The following is a 21,461-nucleotide window of genomic DNA, read 5'->3' as shown; positions in this document are numbered from 1 at the left end:
TTAGACTTCTGAGCCATTTGGAGTTTATTCTGTACTGATCCAATTTTATCTTCTTCCAAATGGTTATCCAATTGTCCTAGCATCATTTATTAAAAAGTTCTTTTTCCCAGTGATTTGAGATGTCACTTTAATGATATATTAAAAAATGACTGTACATGGGTCTATTTCTAGACATTATAATCTGTTCCATTGGTCTATTTATGTGTCAGTAAATTATAGAGGATTTGTAGTGTTTTTGAAATGAGAGGACTAGCCACCCCTATCCCCATTACTCTTCTTTACATGTAAACTGCAGCATTAACATATCTAGATCCAATAATTTCTTGTTTGTTTGTTTGTTTGTTTTTGAGATTGTATTAAATTAAACTTAAGGAGAATTGATTATCTCAAGAGCATGATATATGTTTCTGTTGTTCACATCTGCTTTTATGTATTTAATGAGTTTGATAGCTTTCCACATGTAAGTTTGCATATTTCTTTTTCAGTTTAGACATTTCTCTTACCTACTAATTTGTATATGAAAACTATTGATTTATGGGTTAATTTTTTATCCTGTTACCATACTAAATGATCTTATTATAGTTTTTTCCATTGATTTTTTTTTTGGTTTCCCAGTTATATAACCATGTCATCTGATAATAATTTTTCTCTTCCTTTCTAATTTTTATTTCTTTATTTTTAATTCAATTGAGCTAAAGTTTTCAGTGCAATTTATACTGTAGCTTAGTTTGTTCCTGCCTTTAGTTAGAATATATTTGCCCTTTTTTCCAGTTTCCCCAAGGCTCTTCTATGCCCTACCAGGCATATGACCCTCAGTTCCAATGACAAGAAAGCCATGAAAGCCATATTTATTTAGAGCTCCTCAACTAGAAGTTGCTACAGAAAACCAAGTATCCCTGTAAAGCTTAATAGCATTCATTTACAATGACACTGTGGTGATGGGGTTGGCTTTTGTTTTCCAGGATTGAGTAGAATAGAATTTGAGAAATGTGAAAGTTTATAGGAAGAAAACTCTTAGAAACATTTTCTCAAATAAAATGGGAAAAAGAAACAAAAATCCATTTTTAATAAGCCCTGCAGCACTGTTTGGATAATATCCTGAGCCCAGTTCAGCTTCTATAAGACCATTATGACAGACTAATAGCGTACATCAATAGATACTAACTGTAACAGCACAGCCCCATAGAACATATGTGCTGTCTGCACGGGACGTCTGAGGGCTAAAGCTAGAGCATGCAGCAAAAGATGTGTGAAAAGCAGTGCACTTCTCAAAGATCGGACTGAGTATTAGCATCCATTAAAAACTTTGTGTTGCACATAACTCATAACCTTTACCTCTCCCCTCCCTCACTCTGGAGTATCTGGATTTTAAACAATTGATATAACTCAGTAATCCTCAGGTTACTCATTGAAAAAAAAGCCTAAATACAGTTCTTTAGTAAGATGAATGCTAAGTAGTTATGAGCTAAAGAGGCTTCCCACAGGAACCTGAAAATTAGAGAAATAAGATGGTCTTCTGGAGTAAAGATGCAAAGTCATCTTCAAAGACAAATGGAAGACAGGCCTGAAAGACTTGGCAGCTATTTCATTAATTACATAATGATGCTTTATTAAATGTCAATCAAAGGGGAACCGGCCAGTCAAATACATATAAAGAAGCTTCAGAAAGCTACACTTTGGCACCACTGATTCAAGCACCTATACATGGGAGGATCTGTTTGGGCCAAAACAAAACCCACTGAAAAGACCATTAAATTAATCTCAGTTCTAATTAATGCTCAAAAAAGAATATAACTCTTCTTCCCATGTAGGTATGCCTACAAGGAGAAGATAGGCAAGTCACATCGGTTTGAGTGTTCTAGTTCTAATGGCAGTTGTATTTCTTATTATAAATCAATAATTTGATATTTGGATTGAGATTTGTCTTCATAAGTAACTTGACACAAGTACCATGAGCTAATCAGGCTGACTAGAGTTTTTCAGTACTGTTCTAGTTAAAGCTCTTAGCTCAAATTAACAAATATACTTTATGAGCTTGGTTACTGTGAGTTGCCCATGACATATGGATTGAATTTAATGATTCCAACTCTTTTGGGACCAGTTTTAATAATGGAAGAGGTTATATGTGAGAACCCAGATCTGAGCTCTAATAATGGAAATATGTGGCACTTGGGCTTATTAAGTAATGACTCTCCCTCTACTGAGCATGATTATGGGGGCACCATCCTAACATCCAGAAAGAGGACTCAGGCTCCAGTTCTGTTTCACTCCTGCCCTTGAAATCTGTGTTCCTCAGTTCAGAGACACATACCATTTTTTCTTGTAACAAAATATTGAGTTGAACTTCTGTTAATGAGGACTCACAGTTGAGGATAAGGCATCAAGTATCTAAGACAGTATGAAACAATTAGAGCTAGACCCTGCACCTCCTTAAGGCATATACGGGGTAAACAGGCTCAACTGCCCCTAATTTCACCTGGGCACCAACCTTATCACTCTTTCCCCTCTCCTTACTCCCAGCTATGTAGGCAGAAGACCAGAGATGAGGGTGGAAGGAAGGAAAAGTACTGGTGCCGAGTCCTTAGGCTATTGGAGAGGACTGTGGTTTTCCTTTTGTTTTCATTTCCCCTCTCTCAAAAAATCAATTAAAGAAATACCTGTAAGGGCAGAGCATTACACTGCTGCCTAAAATTTATGCATGTCTAAGAAATGAGGTCTGTAACTTGTGAGCACTGAGGGAGTTCTATCATTAACCTAAATTCTTGTATTCCGGGTAAAGGGAAGTCTGCCTACCTCTTCCCTCAGATGCTCAAGCCTGAATGGAACCTCTCTGGCATTCGCTTTTCCTACAGTATCAGCTCGGCTTGAAACAATGAAAGTAGCATATCTGATCACAAGCAGTTGATCCCCAGACATGTTTATTGATGGCACTATCAAGGAAAACAGCATACTGACATACAATACAAAGAAACTTGGCAGACTTTATAGTGGCAGTTCAGTTTTGGCATTTATATTGATAAAAACAGATTACAAGGCTTAGTGCAGCTCAAACCTTATTTAAGCTTGCAAAATGTCTCATTTGATCAGTTGGCATTCCACTGAGAGCAACACCTCTATCTCTAGGAATTCCTCTTATGCAGCTTAAACTGGTGGAGTGCCTGTGCTTTGCTTTGAGTGTGTTATATAATTTAATCTTTTATTTTTTTTTCTGGTTGACCCCATTTCAAAAGATTCCAGTCACCTTGCCCCTGTCAGTGCAATTAAAATTTTTTTACTGAACAGTGACACTTAGTGGCTAGAAATATTCATTACTGTGCTCTTCTGTAGGAATCTCCATTAACAAGTCCCATGGTAATCAAGTAAATGATACCAAAATTTTGTCTTCTTGGCAAAGTAATATATAGTATTTGGAGTGTTGTTGGTTTTGCAGCAGCTGTCATTCCATACCAATCCATTTAGTTGAACAGCAAACAGGTGGCTCACACATATTGTTTGTACTACATACAATTTTAAGTTTTCTTTAGTCCTACTGAAATAAATGGGGCATTTTTGCTGTTGATTTGAATTTACTGGAAGAATATATAACAATGCAGTGAAGATATTATTAAGGGCATTGTTCAAACTGCTTGCTTTCTTCTAAGCAGGTATCTGTTTACTTGAAATATGAACAAGTATTTTAAGTTAGACAAATAATTTACACTTATATCCCTGAGACTGCAAAAACAGAACAGACAAAAGATTACTTGTCCTTAATTAACCCCTTTGTTTTGGTACTAGGGCACATAAGAAGTTAAACTGTAGTGAAGTTTTAAAATGTTACTTCAAGATCAAGAGTTTATTCCTTTAAGGTCTAGGTTAAGTTTTCTCTCAATGTTATTGCATTTATGGATTATTTTTTACCTTTAAGAAAGATTTTGGGAAAGTAATTTGTGTTTTACTTTCCTGCAAAATGAAAGCATACTATCTTGCCTGAGGTTAATATGTTTTAAGTCTTGTGAGGTGCTGTGATTGGAAAGCAATTTAGAAATTGTCTTCTGCCAGCTTCATATACAACAGAGAGATGAGTGGAAAATATCTGATTAGTGGGTGTGACAAAATATGGTACAACAATCATGGAAAAAATGTAAACCATGTTGTTTTACTTACATATTGTTTTTTTAAGTACCAAAACAAATACAGTGAAAAAAATTCTTTTTACAGAACTGATTTAGGGAGTGGGAGGGAAGAGGTGATACATTCGTCTTTTACAAGTGCAGTGAAAATTCTTTTTCAAGGAAATCAATTACGTAAAAAGCTGACTTTACAAAACAGATAAATTTAAATGTGATTATGAGGTTCATAGAAGCATTTACCAAAATCTCAAAGTAAACCATGTATCATCCAAAACAATTGTTTTATTTAGATACTTTCTCAGTTGAGTAAATTGAGTAAACAACTAATGAGGTTTCCACTTTCTGGTTATTCTGAACTCTTACTCCTCCCACCACATTTGTACCTTCTGTTCCTGCTGCGCAGGAGATGCTGCCCCTCTTGCACTCTCAGGGGATTATGGATATACTCTTAACCCTAACCATACTCTATTGGAATTGCCTGTAATTGTCAGTTTCTCTCAGGTGGCGAACTCCTTGAGGCTTGGAACTGTGTGTCTTATTTGCGGTCTCTAGCACCTTGCAAAGTGCCACACATTTAATAAATACTCATTAAATATTTAACATTTGTAAGTGCCAGAATGTTGGACTACAGATAGAGGGAAAAGGCAGAGTGAAATTCCTACCTGATGTCTAAGGGGCAAGGAGACCCCTTATTTGTGGGACCCTCTTTTGTGATTGTCCAGGAGGGATGATGAGCTTCTTGGCTATCGATGGTTCTTTTTGCTATTGATAGTTTCAAAGTATGGGTTTGGGGATCAGCCATCCTACATAAAAAGACGCCACTCTTTTCCAGAGACTCTGCAGTTAGAGTTCAGTTTCAGATGATATACAGCAGACTTTTTAAATAACCTTTCGAGGAGGCTGTCTTCACCCTTGGGGATGTGTAAATCAAAGTATTATGATGAAAAGGATGTTGTATTTGCTGAATGGAAGCTTAGTTCCACTATTAACTCTGCATTTAACGTTGACCTTATATTTAATCTCTTTGATCCTCAATTTCTTCTTTTACAAAATGATGGAGTTGGATTGGATCACCTCTAAGATTCCTTTTAATGAGGTTCCTTCTACTAAGGTTCCTTCTACTAAGCTTGCATAGCTCATTGAGTCACAAAACAAAGACGCTGAGTTTGATTTTAATTACCTAGAAAGTGAGGACAGGGCTGTTCACCAGATGAAGCACAGGCCAATAGAAATTGCCTACTCACTCATTTATTCTTTAATACAGTTCTGCAACATGTTATTTTACTGACTAATGAGATAATCAATTTATTTTCTTCTTTTAGTTCTTAAAGCAAAAATTAAAAAAAACTTTTAATTTTAATATAATCATAGATTTACATACAGCTATAAAAAATAAAGATTCCATGGACCCTTTACCCAATGAAAACATTTTGCAAAACTATATTATAATACCACAATCAGGATATTGACATTGATAAAGCCACCATACAGTACATTTTTATTATTACAAGGCTTCCTCATATTGCCCTTTTATACCCACTCATTTTCTTTCTACTTCTACTCCTAAGCTCCGATAACCCTAATATGTTCTCTATTTTTATAACTTTAAATCAAGTAGACTGAGTCTTCTCACTTCATTTTTCTTTTTCAAAATTGTTTTGCTATTCTAGTTTTTTGAATTTTGCTGGAATTTTGATAGAAATTGTATTAAAACTCTATGTCAATTTGTAGAGATTTAACACCTTTAATATATTATGCCTACCAATTCATGAACATGGTATATCCATTTATTTATAATTTCTTTGATTTTTTTTCATCAGTCTTGTGTAATTTTCAGCAAGCAAATCATAGACATGTTTTGTTAGAATTACATTTATTTTATTTATTTATTTTTAAAAAATATATCTTTATTGATTTCAGAGAGAGGAAAGGAAAAGGGGGAGAGAGAGAGATAGAAACATCAATGATGAGAGAGTCATTGATCCGCTGCCTCCTGCATGCCCCTGACTGGGGATCAAGCCCCCAACCCCGGCGTGTGCCCTGACCGGGAATCGAACTCCGATCACCTGGATCCTAGGTCGATGCTCAACCACTGAGCCATGCCTGGCTGGGCTAGAATTACATTTAGATATTTCATTTTGAGCATTTATAAATGGTATTGTATTTTAAATTTCAGTGTTTATGTATTCATTGCTACTGTATAGAAACACAATTGATTTCTGCGTGTTAATGTTGTATCCTATGACCTTGCTGAAATCACTTATTAGTTCTAGGAGATTGTTTTTTTCTGTGTTTGTGTTTGCCTGTGTGTAGAATCTTTGGGATTTTCTGTGTAGATTATCACGCCATTTGTAAATAGGGACGATTTTATTTCTTCTTTTCTATTCTATGTGTCTTCTGTTTCCCTTTTTTGATTTATTGCCAAGACTAGCACTTCCAGCACTTTGTTGAATCGGTTGTCCAAAGTGGACATTTTTGCCTTGTCCTTAATTTTAGGGGAAAATTGCCATAAGTATGATGCTAGTTGGTTATAGGTTTTTTTGTAGATTCTTTTTGCCAAGTTAAGGTGGTTCCCCCTAGTCCTATTATATTATGAGATTTTGAGTTTTATTTAAACCTTCCCTTCTGATTGACTTTCTCTGACATCACTGTTGCAGTGGAAGGAGGGATGAGGTGCTACTATATCAGGTGCAGTAGAAGTCTAGCTTGTTGCCACTTGATGGGGGAGAGGCTTCTTATTACTGCTGGGTGGGATTGGAGATTCTAGGTTCCCACTGGATTCTATGGTTTCCTCTGATTCTGTGGCAAAGGTGGCCTCATTACCACTGAGTGATTGTTAAAGTCCCATTCTGCATGAGGCCTCCTTTGACACTCCCCCAGTGGGGTGGGGAGGGTGCCTGCTGGTTTGGGGAGGAAGTTCTGGCTCTTCACGTGGTTTCCAGTGACATGTCAAGGTAGGAGGAGGTCATGTTACTGACCAGCAGGGATGAAAGTCCCAGATTCCTATTTGGACTTATTTGACACCACTCTGGTGATGGTGTTGAAGCACCTCATTACTGTTTTTTGAGGGTGGAAGTCTAGGCTCCCCACTTGGCCTTTGCTGGTATGGGTAGGAGCAACCACAGTTCTTCCTGTGGTATTTGATAGGAGTAGAGCAGTTATTGTCCAAAAGTTTTTTGTTTCACGTGGCTGATCTTTACTTGGTCTTTGGTTAGAGAGAACAAGCTTTTGTTGGGTTATTTTGTCTATGTCTGTTGGTGTTTCCAGGTTCCTGGCTTCTTTAGCTGCAAGTCTGGGATGTAAGAGACAAAAAGAAAATCCAAGGAACTAACTACCATGTTGTTTTTTGGATTTTGATGTTCTTAGCCAGTCTGTCTCCTTCTCACCATGTTTCAGTCTTCTTTTGTTAATTTTATGTATAATGTTCAGAATTTTTAGCTGTATCTAGTGGGAGGAATATGAAAAAGTACCTGTACTTCATTTTCCTAGAAAAAATTGTCTTTTAATGTCTTAAAATAAAGATCTTTTATTTGCTACTAAGGTTGGGAGTTGTGAACAAAAATGTGATAGTTGTGGGGAAAGGACAAGAGTTCCATTTTGGTTTATTTATAGTGTTTTTCAAAAAAATATGTTTTTATTGATTTAGAGAGAGAGGAAGGAAGAGGGATAGAGAGATAGAAACATTGATTAGGAAGATCAATTGGCTGCCTCCTGCATGCCTCCTACTGGGGACTGAGCCCACAACCCAGGCATGTGCCCTGACTGGGAGTCAAACCGGTGACCTCTTGGTTCATGGGTGGATGCTCAACCACTGAGCAACACCGGCTGGGCTATTTATAGTGTTTTTGATTGTTTGAGGAGAGGAAAAGAAAACAGATTCTGCCAATCCTAAAAAAACCTGAGTCCTAAAAAATAAACTTTAGTTCTGCTTGAATATTGGTTCGTTCATTCGTTCGTTCGTTCGTTCATCCAGCATTCAGCAAACATCTATAAATTAACACTGTATGTGTGGTAGACCAATTGGTACTAGGGATGCAAAGATAAATAAGATAATTTTTGCCTTTTGGGATCTCAAAGTCTAGTGTATTGGAGCCTGACACCCAAATAAGTAAATAATCAGAACATCTTATGGTAACTGAATCCTGAAGGGTGAGTAGTTCCTTTTTTTTTTTTTTTTTTTTTTTAAATATATCTTTATTTTTTTTAAAAATATATCTTTATTGATTTGAGAGAGAGAGAGAGAAACATCAATGATGAGAGTCATTGATCTGCTGCCTCCTGCATGCCCCCTGCTGGGGATCGAGCCTGCAACTCGTGCATGTGCCCTGACTGGTAATTGAACCAAGATCCCCTGGATCCTAGGTTGAAGCTCAACTGCTGAGCCATGCTGTGCCAGGCATGATGAGTAGTTCTTTAGGTAATCTGGAAGGAGATGATCTAAGCAGAAGAAATGGCTTGTTTAAAGGCACAGAATCATAAAATTTTGAGGGTTTAGGAGAATGGCAATCACTGATGTGAAGAGTAAGGGGTTTCATATCAGTGAATGGTGAGTGATAGGTTGGGTCAGATTGTGGAAGGCTTTATTATGTTATGTCATACTAAGGAAGTTTTATAGGCAATGGGGAGTAATATTTAAGCTGTTTGAGTGAGCACTTAAAAATAATGATTTTTGTTATGTCTATATTTATGTCCATATGTATCCTTTAATATTCTTTCACATGTATGGATGTGATTTATCATTCTGCTTTCATCTATATTTTCCCTTCTACCTTCCCTTATATGATCGTCTGTGGTTAGAAATTGGGGAGAGAAATGTTCACTCAAACATCCAGAGTTTCTAGATAGAAATGTGTAAATGTAACAGATGCACAAGTGAAGCTCAGGATGAAGCTATTGTTTCAAATCTGTTCTCAGAGACAGTTGCATTTTCACTAGTTGTGAGTGTGAGTGTATGTGTGTAAATATAGTAGCACCCACTTAATCCCAATAATCAACTCACAATCTCTTCACCCCCTCCACAGTAATTTCAGCCTACTTATCAAAAGTGGTTTTTCATAGAATCTAGTAGAATTGTACACTGATGGGCTATATTAATTTTAGGAAATGAAAACCCATATTTTCTCTAGGAAATGGGAATGTATTATCCTAGCTCATTATGCTAAAGTAGATAAAATATTCTTTATCATGCAGAGTGTTACATTAATTTTTGATTGTTTTCTTCTTAATCATCTACATTTATGGTCACTGTCTCTCCTGTCTTCCAGCATATCCTGTTAGTACCTACAAACTTTCCCCCTCTTCTGTAATAGCATATATTTAAACCTTATGGTATCCCCAATGTATTGGTATATTTAAAAAAAATTTCATATACAATAACACTTTATTTTTATGCTGTCTAAATCTTTTATTTAAAGACATCTGGCATGTTTGGCTCAGCGGACAAAATATGACAGTGCTGAAAAGTAGTATTAGCAATTCTTATGACTTCTTACATATTTTAAGATGTTTATGGCAGAAATTGCATGCTGTGGTGGATAGAGTAGCAAACTAAGAAAAATTTATGATATGCAATTGTTTACTTGTCTGTAACCTTGGGAAAACCACAAGACTTTTCTATGATTCTTAGTTTTTAACTACAACTTTATAGTTATAAAAGAGGCAAACATTTCCCCAAATATCTGCATAATAGAAATACTGAGATTTTTTTAACATAGTTCTTTGTTTTGTTTTGTTCTTTAAATATAGCATAATATATTGCTATTGTTAATGTTCCTGCAGTGGCTCACTGGGATTCATTTTCTTGCAGTGATTAAAAACATGCCCTTTATATGGCCAGTGGTAACTTTTTGGTTTGAACTTCTATATGAATTATTAATGAAAATATAATATTGAGCTGTACTTTCACTTGTTATAAAATAGAAATTTTTTAAAAATTTATTTAATATTGGCAAAATCGGTATGCAAGATTATATATATTTCAGGTATACAACATTATAATTTGATATTTGTATACCCTACGTTGTGTTCACCACTGTAAGTCTAATTACCATACATCACTGCATGACTGCTCCCCTTCACCCATTTTGCCCTGCTCCCAACCTCCTTCCCCCTGGTAACCGCCAGTCTGTTCTCGGTATCTGTAAATTTGCTTTTGTTTTGTTTGCTTGGTTTTGGTGTGTTTTTTTTTTTAAGATTCCATATATAAGTGAAATTGTATGGTATTTGTCTTTCTCTGGACTTATCTCAGCATAATAACTTGTGGGTCCATCTATGCTGCTGCAAATGGCAAGATTTCATTCTTTTCTTTGGCCAAGTCATATGCTTTTTTACCCGCTCGTCCATTAATGGGCACTTGAGTTGCTTCTGTTTCTTGGCTATTGTAAAAAATACTGTAATGAACATAGGGCTGTGTACATTCTTTTGAATTAGTGTTTTGGGTTTCTTTGGCTATATTCCCAGAAGTGGAATCTCTGGGTCATAAGACAGTTTCATTTTTAATTTTTTGAGGAATTGCCCTACTGTTTTCCACAGTGGCTGCACCGATCTGCATTCCTACCAACAGTTGCTGCTTATAGTTTTAATTCAGACATGTTAATCTACTGAATACTACCTCTGTAATGAAACCATGATATTTAATGCTATTGTGTCACACATGTATAAGAACCAGTTCATAGTTTGGTATTTCAGCTTAGGTGTACTGTTCTCTGCTGGATGGAAAATGTTATCCTAGTTAAAATGAGCAGAACCTTGCTACCTTACTAGCGATTTATTTTGCTTAAACTTGAAAGTCTTTGTGTTGCATTTGTTGATTATAGGGTTATAATCCAGACTCCCTCAGAGATGAGTGGTTTTGGGAAGTTCCTTGATATATGCGATGATTAACTTCATTATAATTTTTTCACAATCATCTGGAAAATTGGTTAAAAAGAGAAACTTATTTTAATTTACTATGATATGTCTAGATTTATATATATTTATATACCTTTTACTGAAACCAAAGATGAAGATTCAACCAAACCAGGGAACTAGAAAGGTCACGACCATTGGAAGCTTTGGGTGTAGTGACTGACATTGTGATTTTTGTGCGTTTCTTTTTCAGACTGAAGTTATTTAAAAATTGTGCATGCTGAGTAGAGGTGCATGAGAAGAAGAATGCTGGATTTTGATCTGATTCACAATACACATGCCAGCTCTATTTTGCTTTCCTGAAAAAGTTGTACTATCTTTACTCCTCTAAATCTGTTGCCTCTCTAAGCATGATACCAAAGGCAAATATCTTGAAGAAAAAAGTGATAAATTTTACTACAAAAATTTTAAAGCTTCTGTCTGCCAAAATCCACTATAAACAAGATTGAAAGGCAACTGACAACTAGGAACAGTGGGGACAATACATACAGTGAACAAAGGGTGAAAATCCTTCTTATAAAGAGCTCTTAAACTATGAAAGAACGCATAGTACATGCCAGGTCATCATTTCATGTGGAGAGCTAGGTGCTGTTACTGTCTTACTGTTTTTATTTTTAGAGATAGTAGAGGGGAGGGAGGAAGGGGAAATAGAGATAAAGAGAAAAAAACATCGATGAGAGAGACATTGATTGGTTGCCTTCTGCATACCCACCGGGGTGGAGATTGAGCCCTTGACCGGAATTGAACCTGCAACCCTTTGGTCCTTTGGCCAACACTCTCACCATTGAGCCAAATGGGCCAAGGTTTATCTTATATAGGTGAAAAAAGTAAGAGTTGGAGAGGCCTTCCTGTTGGTGATGGATTAAAGCTTCAAACTCAGGTTCTAACTCCAGAGCTATGCTCTTAACCACTGTACACACTGCCTTCCATTTCAATAGAGACATGAACAGACAGTTTATGAAGAAAGACATCCAATAGCCACCAGTAAACGTATAAAATTTCTCTTTTTCTAGAAATCAAATCAATACAAATGTATAAAAGCAAATTAAAATAGAACACATTATTGGCTATCAAACGGACATTTTAAAAAATGATCATGTTGATTGTTAGCAAGATGTAGAAAAATCAGACAATTGATAAATACTTTCATTGGGGAAATAATCTTAAAATTTTCTTAAAATTCTCTGTGGTTTAAACATTGCAATTGAATTTTAGTTCTTTATCCTGAGAAAGCAATTGTGTATATATGAAATTTAGGTACAATAATATGAACTCAATATTTCTTTATAATAGCTAAAAACTGGAGTCAGCCAGAGTGGAGGGTTGGTTAAAAAGCTGGAGTCAGCCAGAGGAGGGGGTTGGTTAAAAAAATTAGTGAGTATCTATGAAATGGAACACAAGCAGTTGTTTAAAAAGACATTTTAAAGGACTTTTTAATGACATTTTGATACATATATGGTGTATTATGAGCATGAGTCATGTCATTAAATCATTAGGCTTCCGTTTAAAACATGTAAATTTTTTCATTGATAAAAAACTGGAAAAGTTTATACCAAAATATTTAACCATGATTATCTCCAGTTAGTGGGACTATAAGGCAGAACTTTGAATTTTCTAAATTTTCTACAATTTTAATTTTAATCTTTTTGAGAGGAAAAATGTTACTATGAAATTTCTTTTAAATCACTTCTTGTTGCATGTTGGATTTTTTTAAAGCATAGTCATGGATTTGCAAAAAGGAAATTTTGATCTCTCCATCATTTTTTATTTTCTAGTGAACAGTACATGTGGATCATCATTTTGGTTTTAAAATGGATAATTAGCAATAATGTAAACTTGAACATTATTTTATTCATAATTTCCATGTGAATATTTCTTTGTTTTATTTTTATCTTTAGCCTCTCCACATTCATATTTGCCTTTTTATTCCTTATTTTTTTCTGAGTTATTTTCTGCTTAAAAAAATTGCTGCTCTTCAGAGACTGATGGTTGCCAGAGGGGAAGGGCTTTGGGAATGGATGCAAAAGGTGAAGGGATTAAAAGATACAGATTGCTGGTCATAAAGTAGTCATGGAAGGTAAAGTACAGCACAGGAAATACAGTCAATAATGTTGTAGTAACTATGTATGGTGCCAGGTGGGTATTGGTAATATCGGTGACAACATTTTATAAAGTATATGATTGTCTAACCATTATGCTTTAAATTAATACAAAATAATATTGAATGTAAACTGCAATTGAAAAAAATTAAAAAAAATTACCTCTGTTTACTTTTTTTTTTTTAAATTTTTTAAAAGTTTTATTATTGTTTAAAATATTACAGATGTCCCTTTTTCTCCCCAATGACCCGTTCCACCCCATTCCTTCCCCCTCCCCAGTCCCCCTCCCCACCATTGTCCATGTCCTTGGGTTGTGTATATATGCACATAAATTCTTTGGTTACTCTCTCCCCCTCCACCCACCCGCCCTCCTCCATCCCTCTGACATTCATCAGTCTCATCTATGCTTCCATGTCATTGAATCTATTCTGTTCATCAGTTTATTAAGTTCTTTAGATTCCACGTATAAGCGAGATCATGTGATATTTGTCTTTCGCTGCCTGGCTTATTTCACTCAGCATAATATTCTCCAGGTCCATCCATACTGTCCCAAAGGGTACGAGATTCTTCTTCTTTACAGCTGTGTAGTATTCCACGGTGTAAATGTCCCACAGCTTTTTTATCCACTCATCTACTGATGGGCACTTGGGCTGTTTCCAGATCTTAGCTATTGTAAACTGTGCTGCTATGAACAGTGGGGTACATATATCCTTTCTGATGAATGTTTCAGGATTCTTAGGGTACATTCCTAGGAGTGGAATCACTGGGTCGAACGGCAGCTCCATTTTTAGTTTTTTGAGGAACCTCCATACTGTTTTCCATAGTGGCTGCACCAGTCTGCATTCCCATCAGCAGTGTACTAGGGTTCCCCTCTCTCCACACCCTCGCCAGCACATGTTGTTTGTTGATTTGTTGATGGCGCCATTCTGACAGGTGTGAAGTGATACCTCATTGTGGTTTTAATTTGCATCTCTCTGATGATTAGCGTCGAGCACTTTCTCATGCGTCTCTGGGCCATCCGTATGTCCTCTTTGGAGAAGTGTCTATTTAAGTCCTTTGCCCATTTCTTAATTGGGTTGTTTGTCTTCCTCTTGCTGAGTGCTATGAGTTCTTTGTACACTTTGGAAATTAGCCCCTTATCAGATTCATCCTTGGCAAATATGTTTTCCCAGACCCTGGGGTTCCTTTGTATTTTGAGGCTGTTTTCTTTTGCTGTGCAGAAGCTTTTTAGTTTGATGTAGTCCCAGATGTTTATTTTTTCCTTTGTTTCTCTTGCCCTAGGAGATGTATCAGTGAAAAGTCCACTACGTGGGATGTCTGTGACTTTACTGCCTATGTTTTCTTCCAGGATTTTTATGGTCTCGTGACTTACATTTAAGTCTTTTATCCATTTGAGTTTATTTTTGTGTGTGGTGAAAGTTGGTGGTCTAGTTTCATTCTTTTGCATGTATCTGTCCAATTTTCCCAGCACCAGTTATTGAAGAGACTATCCTTACTCCATTGGATACTCTTGTCTTTACTCTTTTGTAACAATCACCCAGTGCTCATCCCTCACATCCTTCTTTTTCCCACACATTTAAAATTTCAGAAAAATTGGCATGGAAAGTGTTATGAGGAATGAAAGATGCCTACTTGCTTGCTTTATGTTATATTATTTAACAGAATTAAGATTATATAACCTAGTTCTCTATAGTTGGTGGTTTAATTTCAGCATTTGTTTATAAACTTCCATCAGTATTTTTATGTTACGTTAATGTGGGACTTATTAGTTAGGTTTTGTTCCTGAACGGCTGCACTTTTTAAAAAATCTCCCTGAGCAAATGATTTCTCTCTTCTCTGTTTTCAGCAAATCAATTTATATTTGGAGGCATGGCAGATGTTTCAAACAGAAAATAAAAAAGATCTCTGGCACTCATTCACTGCTTTCTCCTGATCAAAGTTCCAACAGGTATCTAGTATAGGCTGAATTTTTCATCTTGCTCATAAGTATCAGGCAAAGTAAAGCAGGTAGGGATTAGAGACCTTGACCTGATGTCATTAAATCCAGAAGATGCATTTTCTAGGTTGCTGGGATAGATTTGGTGGTTTGGTTTACTGCAATTCTATGATTTGAACACTGAGTGGCACTAAAGCCTAGGTCACAGATAAAATATTGCTGATTCAAATTCTAAGATATAGGGGTCTGTTGATGGGCACGGCTTTGGAAAAGTGCAAAAAGGATCAGTAAAAATCACTTTGAGCTAAAAAAAGAAAAGAAAAATTAGTTTGATAATCAGTTACTTTTGGGAACTGGAAATGTAATTAAACTATTGCTGTTATTTGCAAATTATTTGAAAACAAGAAGTAAACTGCTGTTAAAATGACCAAAGATGATTATCCTCACTGCAACCTATTCTCGAATATTTTCCTTTTTTCTTTGCAGGGCAGTGGGGTGGCTATACTTAAAAGAAAGTTGCAGACAGAGTGCACCCATGTGTATGTGGTTAAGCTCCTGTGCACTCAGAGTTGGCAATACCCATAGTAAACAGTACTTCTGAACTCAAGCATCTTTAGAGACTATTTAGTTATACCTGTAAATGTGTGTTCATACATTTGACTGAATTTGGGAAATATCAGTGTCATTGAAGTTTAAAAAATTAGAATTTGGTTATTTTGGAAAAGGAAGAACATTATACTTATATTTTGTTGTTTCTCTAAACCTTAAATTCTTCATTTTTTTTTCTGCGAATATTCCAGTGGTATACATATTTCTCCCTGACAAAAGGTATAGTCTTAATATCTTGCAAATGTTTTTCTAGCATCTACTGGATTTTTAGATACACTTATTTTCATTATTTTAAACTTATTTTTCTCTTAAATTATTTTCTCTTGGATTACAAAACACACCCTTAACTTTACAGTCTATTTAGAATTAATATTGTATGACTGACTTCACCTAAAACTGAAGAATTTTGCAACTGTAACTGTCCATTTACCTGCTTCATATCATTACTGCTATAGTCCATCATTTATCTTTTTTAAAAATTAAGAGTAAAGAGTAATATCTATACTTATTCATATACTTATTATTTCTAATGCTTTTAATTCCTTTCCTTTTAGAACTTTCTTGTGTTGTCTTACTGTCTTCTGATCACCATAATTTCTAAGGAGAAGGGAGTGTCCAAGTGAGCCTTGCTCCCCTGTAAGTACTTTGTTACTTTTTTTCTGGCTGCTTTTAAAAAAATTTTTAATTTAATTTAATTTAACTTATTTTTTATTTTATTTTTATTTTTTGAGAATATTACAGATGTCTCCTTTTTATCCCCATTGATCCCTTCCACCCCACATCCATCCCACCCCCAGACTGTCCTCATACCAATGTCTGAGTCCATGGGTTATGCTTATAAACGTATAAATTCTTTGATTAATCTCTCCCTACCCACACCCTCCTCCCCACCTTCCCTCTGAGATCCCTCAGTCTGTTCCAAGTTTCTATGTCTCTGGATTCACTTTGTTCATCGGTTTATTTTGTTTATTATATTCCACATATAAGTGAGATCATGTGGTACTTGACTTTCTCTGACTGGTTTATTTCACGTAATACTTTCTAGTTCCCTCCATGCTGTTCCAAAGGATAAAATATCCTTCTTTTTTACAGCTGCATAGTGTTCCATGGTATAAATTGCCACAGCTTTTTTATCCACTCATCTACTGATGGGCACTTGGGCTGTTTCCAGATCTCAGCTATTGTAAATTGCGCTACTATGAACACAGGGGTGCATAAGTTCTTTGCGATTGGTGTTTCGGGTTCCTTAGAATATATTCCTAGAAGTGGAATCACTGGGTCAATAGCAGGTCAATTATTAATCTTTTGAGGAAACTCCATACTGCTTTCCATAGTGGCTGCAGCAGTCTGCATTCCCACCAGCAGTGTATTAGGGTGCCCTTTCCTCCACACCCTCTCCAGCACTTGTGGTTTGTTGACTTGTTGATGGCGCCATTCTGACAGGTGTGAAGTGATACCTCATTGTGGTTTTAATTTGCATCTCTCTGGTGATTAGTGACGTTGAGCATTTTTTCACATGTCTCTTAGCCATTTGTATGTCCTCTTTAGAGAAGTGTCTATTTAGGTCCTTTGCCCATTTTTCAATTGGATTGTTTGTCTTCTTTTTGTTAAGTTGTATAAGTTGTCTGGCTGCTTTTAGCATTCTTCTCTTTGTATTTTGTTTTCATAATTTTGACCATGATGTGCTTAGATTTATGGAGTTCACTGAATCATTGAAATTATATATTTATATTTTTTGCCAGATATGAAAGATTTTTGGCCATTATTTTTTCCAGTTTTTTTCCCTACCCCATTCTTTCTCTTCTCTGGTTTCTGGATTCCAATTACACACGTTAGTGCTTTTGATATTTTTACACAGCTCTCTGAGGCTCTGTTCATTGTTCTAATATTTTTAAAATCTCTCCATTCATAAGATTGGATATCTTCCATTGTTTATTGGAAATGTCACTGGCTCTTTCCTGTATTATCATCATCTGCAGTTAAGATCATACGATTAACTTTTATTTCAGGAATTATAGAATTACAATTCCTATTTAACTGAGTTTTCCTCTCTTTTTATTCATTGTAAGCATATTTCCTCTTACCTCTTTGAGTATAATTATGATTGCATCAAAATCCTTATATGCTAACTCTAACATCTTTTCCATCTTGGAGTTGGGATATAGATTTCTTTTCTCCTGAGAATGGGTACCTTTTCTTGGCTCTTTATTTGTTGAATAATTTTGGATTAATTTCTGGGCATTGTGAAAGTTTCAGTGTGGATCATTTCTACTACTATAGAGTGCTATTATTTTGATTTAGTAGGGATTGTTTTTGGTTGAATATTCAAAGTGTAGTGTCCCTTGAGTGGCGGCTCAAATCTCAGTTAAGTTTTTTTATTTTTTTCAGTATCTGTTTTACTATTTTAAAAAATGTTCAATTACAGTTTATATTCAATATTATATTAGTTTCAGGTGTACAGCATGGTGGTTAGGCATTTACATAATTTGTGAAGTGATCCCCCTGATAAGTTTAACACTCACCTGACACCATACATAGTTATTACAATTTATTGACTGTATTCTCTATGTTGTGCTTTACATCCCAGTGAATATTTTGTGATTGCCATTTTTTTCAGTTTAGTTTTTTCAATCTTTGGTGGACTACTTTGTGTCTGTTCCATAGATGTAAGTTTCAGTGAGCCACCCGGGGATTGGAGCAGATTTTGCAGACAGAATCTGGGCCTCCACTTCTCTACTTTGGAGATTTTCACTGTACTGCCTGTTGGGAGTGGTGGCTCTGAACTCTATCCTCTGTTTGTTAAGGCCAAAAATATTGTAGGTTAAAGCCATACAAATGGAAACTTCATTCTGTGCCATTCCTTCTCCAAATTTTGATTCCCCTCCATAGTCCATCTTATTTTGTTTACTCTCCAATGCCTTCAGATCTTTTTATTTTGTCCAGAATTTATTGTTGTTTTCTGTGTGAGGACCTTCTTAGTATGAGATAATTTTTCCTTGATGGAGGAAGAAGTCTCATGTCACTCTTGACTCAGAAATCACCGCTTCTTCATTAACTCCAGAAAAAAAATATTTCTAGCTCTTTTTCCTGGTATTTTTGGATTATCTATCTTTTCAGGCACATAAATTCTGCCTTCTCTCCTTACTTACATGTATTTGCCCATTCTTGATTTGACTACTACAAAAAAATTCCTTGGTGTCACCCCAACACATTTTTAGTTCTCTGTGTGTTTTTCTTATAGCTTCCAATGCTTAGAACATAATTTCTCTTTTTATCTGTTAGTCAGGTTGTTATTCAATCTTCGAGGACCAATACACATATCATTTATTCTACAGTAGAAATAGTTGCTCCCTCTCTGTGCTTCCATTATAATTTGTTTATTGTAACATTAATAAAGTTAATTATCCATGTCTGTCTATCCAGCTGGATTTTGTGTTACCTTAATCAGGAACTGTCTAGTTCACAGTTTTAAGAGATATTATATCAAGCATAATAAATATTTTGAATTAAAAAGAGCTAATGAAAATTTCTTGTATATCTATTTTAATTATATCTATTTTATTATGTTCTGATTTAAGGTTCTAATATTTGTACTGCAGCAAAACAGTATTTGGTAAAGAAGAGAATAAAAGTGTTTATATATAATAAAATCTAATTACATAGATAACATTACTTTTTATATATAATAAAATCTAATTACATAGATAACATTACTTTTTTTCTAATTTCATATAACATATGTCATACTCAAAGGGCAAAAACGAAAAGCATTTCCCTTAAGATCAGGAACAAGACAAAGATATCCTCTTTTACCACCCTTATTCAACATAGTTGTCGAAGTCCTAGCCACAGCAATCAGACAAGAAGAATAAATAAATTGCATTCAACTTGGAAAGGAAGAAGTAAAACTGTCACTGTTTGCAAATGATGTGACACTGTATATTGAAAATCGTAAATATTGCACCAAGAAACTATTAGAACTGATAAATGAATTCAGTAAAGTAGCAGGATACAAAATAAGTATCCAGGAATCAGTTCCATTTTTATACATTGATAATGAACTATCAGAAAGGGAAACTAAGAAAACAATCCCATTTATAATTGCATCAAAAATACCTAGGAATTGCCCTAGCTGGTTTAGCTCAGTGGTTAGAGTGCCAGCCTGCAGACTGAAGGGACCCGGGTTTGATTACCACCAAAAGCACGTACCTGGGTTGCAGGCTCGATCCCCAGCCCCTGTTGGGACATGTGCGGGAGCCAACCAATCATTGATGTATCGCTCTCATGTCAGTGTTTCCCTCCCTCCCTCCCTCCCTCCCTCCCTCCCTCCCTCCCTCTCTCTTCTACTCTTTCTGAAAAACAATGGAAAAAATATCCTTAGGTGAGGATTAAAACACACACACAAAATAGAACAAAACAAAAAACCTAGGAATAAATTTAACCAAGGATGATCATGTGATTTTTATTCTTCATTTTGTTTATATGGCATATCACGTTCACTGATTTGTGGATATTGTACCAACCTTGCATCCCTGGAATAAATACCTTGTGATCATGGTATATGATCTTATTAATGTATTGCTGGATCTAGTTTGCTAATATTTTGTTGAGGATTTTTGCATCTGTGTTCATCAGGGTTATTGGCCTATAGTTTTCTTTTTTTCCAGTGTCTTTATCTGATTTTGGAATTAGGATAATGCTGGCCTTGTAAAAAGAGCTTGGTAGTCTTTCCTCCTCTTGAATATTTTGAAATAGTTTGAGTAGGATAGGTGTTGTTTTTTGAATGTTTGATAAAAGTCACCTGTGAAGCTATCCCGTCGAGGGCTTTTGTTTTATGGGAGTTTTTTTTTTATTACTGCCTCAATTTCATCAGTTCTAATTGCTCCATTTAGATTTTCTGATTCTTCCTGATTCAGTTTTGGAGGATTGTATGTTTCTAGGAATTTATCCATTTTATTCAGATTTTCCAATTCATCGGCATATACTTGTTTGTAATATTTTCCTATAATTTCCTTGTATTTCTGTGGTGTCTGTTGTTACTTTTCCCCTTTCATTTCTGATTTTATTTATTTGGGTCCTCTCTCTCTTTCTCTCTCTCTCTCTTTTTATGAGTCTGGTTAAAAGTTTGTTAATCTTGTTTATCTTTTCATAGAAGCAGCTCTTGGTTTCACTGATCTTTTATAATTTTTTCTTGTGATTGATATCTAGTCTCATAACATTATGGTCAGAGAGGATGCTTGATATGATTTCAGTCTTCTTAAATTTATTGAGACGTGTTTTGTGTCCTAACATGTCATTTATCTTAAGAAAATGTTTCATGTGCACTTGAAAAGAATGTATATTCTGCTGCTTTGAGGTAAAATGCTCTGAAGATATCAATTAAGTCCAGCTGGTCTGCTGTGTCATATAAGGCAGTTATTTGCTTGTTGATTTCTGTCTGGAAGATCTATCCATTGATGTCAATGAGGTGTTAAAGTCCCCTACTATGACTGTATTACTGTCTATCTCTCCCTTTACATCCACCAAGATTTTCTTTATATAGTTAGGTGCTCCTATGTTGGATGCATAAATGTTTATAAGGGTTATATCCTCTTGTTGGATTGATCCCTGTAGCATTATGTAATGCCCTTCTTTGTCTCTTATGATGGCATTTGTTTTGAAGTCTATTTTGTCTTATATAAGTATTGCTACCGTAGCTGTTTTTTAATTTCTATTTGCATTGAATATCTCTTTCTACTTATTCACTCTCAGTTTGTGTGTATCATTTGTTCTGAGGTGAGTCTAATGTAGGCAGCATAT

At 35.4% G+C, this 21,461-nt stretch overlaps 1 long non-coding RNA gene across 1 annotated transcript in view; it reads left to right on the top strand.

The window, feature by feature from the left end:
- The window catches only part of LOC107524818 (uncharacterized), an 89,008-nt gene that overhangs the window by 51,664 nt on the left and 15,883 nt on the right, over positions 1 to 21,461 (top strand). Inside the window, exons 2-3 of the long non-coding RNA XR_001602015.2 lie at positions 14,964 to 15,065; positions 16,217 to 16,298. This is a non-coding gene — a long non-coding RNA (uncharacterized LOC107524818). The remainder of the gene's footprint in view (positions 1 to 14,963; positions 15,066 to 16,216; positions 16,299 to 21,461) is intronic.

This window comes from Miniopterus natalensis, chromosome 8, assembly GCF_054644295.1.
Source record: "Miniopterus natalensis isolate mMinNat1 chromosome 8, mMinNat1.hap1, whole genome shotgun sequence".
NCBI classification, from domain to species: Eukaryota; Metazoa; Chordata; class Mammalia; order Chiroptera; family Miniopteridae; genus Miniopterus; species Miniopterus natalensis.
The sequence above is the reverse complement of the archived record's forward strand: the minus strand, read 5'-3'. Positions and strand labels throughout refer to the sequence as shown.